This window comes from Sarcophilus harrisii, chromosome 6, assembly GCF_902635505.1.
Source record: "Sarcophilus harrisii chromosome 6, mSarHar1.11, whole genome shotgun sequence".
Lineage (NCBI taxonomy): Eukaryota > Metazoa > Chordata > Mammalia > Dasyuromorphia > Dasyuridae > Sarcophilus > Sarcophilus harrisii.
In genome coordinates, this window is record NC_045431.1 from 31,419,684 (window position 1) to 31,422,741 (window position 3,058).

A 3,058-nucleotide genomic window follows, 5' to 3' on the forward strand; every position below is an offset into this window, starting at 1 on the left:
ATGAGCTATAGGCCTTTTTCCGACTGGGACTAGCCTGTAAATCATTATATTACCACTGCTGCAATATCACAGCTTCTTTCACTGAACCCCAGATTTGGTGATGGTTTAGCTTTGCCCTTTACAGAATATTGTTAATGGGGTCAATTCTTCATGCCAGCCAGTAGTTTCTACCTTTTTAAAGGGTGTCAATCCATTCAAGTTTTATGCCATGAATGGCTGCACAAATTTATAGCTACCTTTTTCTCTCCTACCATTCTGCTTTGCAGAAAGCTAAAAAATGGATTGTGAAATGAAGATACTACAATTAGGAAGTGAACCATTTTAGATTCTAGTATTTGAGGGGGAAAGCTATGGATGGCTACATATTGAAATAACATTGCACTCATTCATAAAACTAAAATTTTAAATCAGTGTTTTATTACTGAAGAATAATTGATATATAACAGAGGTATCATTTGCCCAAAGCATCCTAAGTAAAGGGCTTGCCAACATTTAAATGTATAAATATATTATGTAAAAACATGATAGATGATTTTTATGTCAGGTTATATTTGTCATTACAGATATATAATTTTAAGTCTCCTCCCCTTACCTTTTAGCTTTCCTCACAGAGCATAATACAGAGGATACAGTTTTGATATGGTAACTAGGAGGACTTGGATTTAAGTCATATTTTGATCATAGAAAAGTCATTTCATCTCTTCAATCCCTAGGCAATTCTCATAGACTATTTACTAAATTATAGGTGGGTTTTAATTTCTCCAGATGGAAAGTGATTTGAAATCACCAAAATTACAGATACTTCATATACTGGCATATTGTTCAGGCCATTGTTATCATTGTTTTCAATCATAAAGCATTTCAAGAATACACTTAAATTTCAGTGCTAAGCACTGAGAAGACAAACATAGACTTTTGGATAAAAATTTTCTCTAATGAACTGTATGCTCTCAGCTCTCAACAATTATTGTAAATCAAATCAAAACAAGATTTTTCTTGAACTTTAACTTTCCTAGAGATAATGATAACTCACATATTTATGACTTTTAAGGTTACATGAAATCCTATTTTACAAATGACAAAACTGATGTTCAAATCGTGCTTTCACCATAGTCATGTTTCTAACCAGTAAGACTGAATCTGGGGAGGAGCCAAGATGGCAAAGTAGGAGCAGGACCTCACCAACATTCCCTTTGAAACAACTTTAGATTAGCTCCTTAATCTAATTGTGGAACAAGGTAAAATAATTTTCTAGCCTAGTAAACTTAGGAAAGCTCGGGTCTGGAGAAAAGCACAGATAACACCATAGCAGCAGCAGCAGGACTTGAGGGGCAGCAAGAATGGCAGCAGCAGCTTTGGAGGTTCACAGTGCATAGATTGTAAATTGGTTGGACAACTGGCCAGAAAGAAAGAAATTACTAGGGACATATTACTGATAACTGGGCTCAAGACTATTGCATGTCTCATAGAGACATAGTTACAGAGCCACCGTTCTAGGAGGAACAAGAGTACTAATTCTTGAGGATGCTGGATTATCACAAGTTACTTATTACAGATCAATGAGTCTTAAACCTAGTGAGGTGCTGATGGAAGAGTACTTGACATAGTCTTTTTTTGAGTGAGAGTAAATTATCCCCCCTTTCCTTTCTTTTCTCTTCTAAAATCCCTTTAATCCCTTTACTCTCTTCAACTTAAAGTCCTTTCTTTCTGGTTATAGATGAATAATGAAGTTAGCGCTAAGAAGGAAACTTAGGGTTGATGAGTACAAGATAAAGATAATTATTCATCATTATATAATCTTCTATAGTTTATAAAATGTTTACACAAATAAATTTTCCTCTACCAGAGACTTGAAGAGGAAGCATATTTAGTATGAGAACATGTAAGGAAGTAATTGAGAAATTTAAATACTTTGTTCATAGGCCCTTCCATGTATTACTTTAAGTGGTAAAATCGCTGATGTGATTACTCCGTTATATTTGTCATTTCTATTGCACACTTTCTCCCTTACTGTAAATCCCTCCCTAATTTCTTTTCCTATCCCATTTTCCTCTAGGTTCACCCCTGAATTATCAATAGATGATCTATCCTAAATGCTTGATGCCTTCTTTTACTCTTTTAGTGGGGCCACTGGGTTGCTTCCATCATTTATTTATCTGTTTTGTATTCTTGCCATGTGATCAGAACATTCTTGCACATCTCAACTAAATCTTGATTGTCAATGTCCAGAGATTTTGGAGAGATGATGCTCAGGTATATTTGCGTAACCCTAATCTCTCACCTTACCTTCAGTGTCATGTCTCCAATTGCCCATGAAATACAGTGAACTGGATGTCTCATACATATCTTAAACCCAACGTGTCCAAAACAAAACTTATTAAATTTCCCCAAAACATAACTTCTTCCTAACTTGTTTATCATCATTGAGGTTATGGCCATCCTTCTAGTAACCCAGGCTTGGAATTTAAGTATCATCTTCATTTTCATTCCCTCTCATCCCTCATATCCAATTAGTCACAAGTCCTGTCTTTTTTATATGTCTCCTTCTCTGATAGGAAAAAATAGAAATCGGCTTGATATGAGACTTGATTACCTCATGTGATTGCAATGGCTATAAGTCTGTCTTCTGGATTCAAGTCTCTTCCCACTTCAGTCCATTTTACACACAGAGAAATGGATCTTCCCTAAGTGAACGTTTGACTTTCCCAAAGTGAATGATGAGTACTGATTCAATGATAATTTGCAATATGCCCAAGATTTATATAATGATGTCTTAGAGTTTCATACAACCAGAAGTCTCTTTGTCTATACATTTGAATTTCTGCCTCTGTGTCTCTGTCTTTCTCTGTCTCTCTGTACCTTTGTCTCTGTCCCTGTTCTCTCTTTGTTTCTGTCTCTTTCTCTCCTCTCTTTCCCCCCATTCTTTCTCCCCTTCTTTTTCTCTCCCCCCTCTCTTGTGTGAGTGTGTGTACATGTATATGTAAATTTTATTTAATATGGCTGTTTTTCTAATCTTCATGTTCTTCACAGTTTCTCATTTCATAATTCACCATGATTG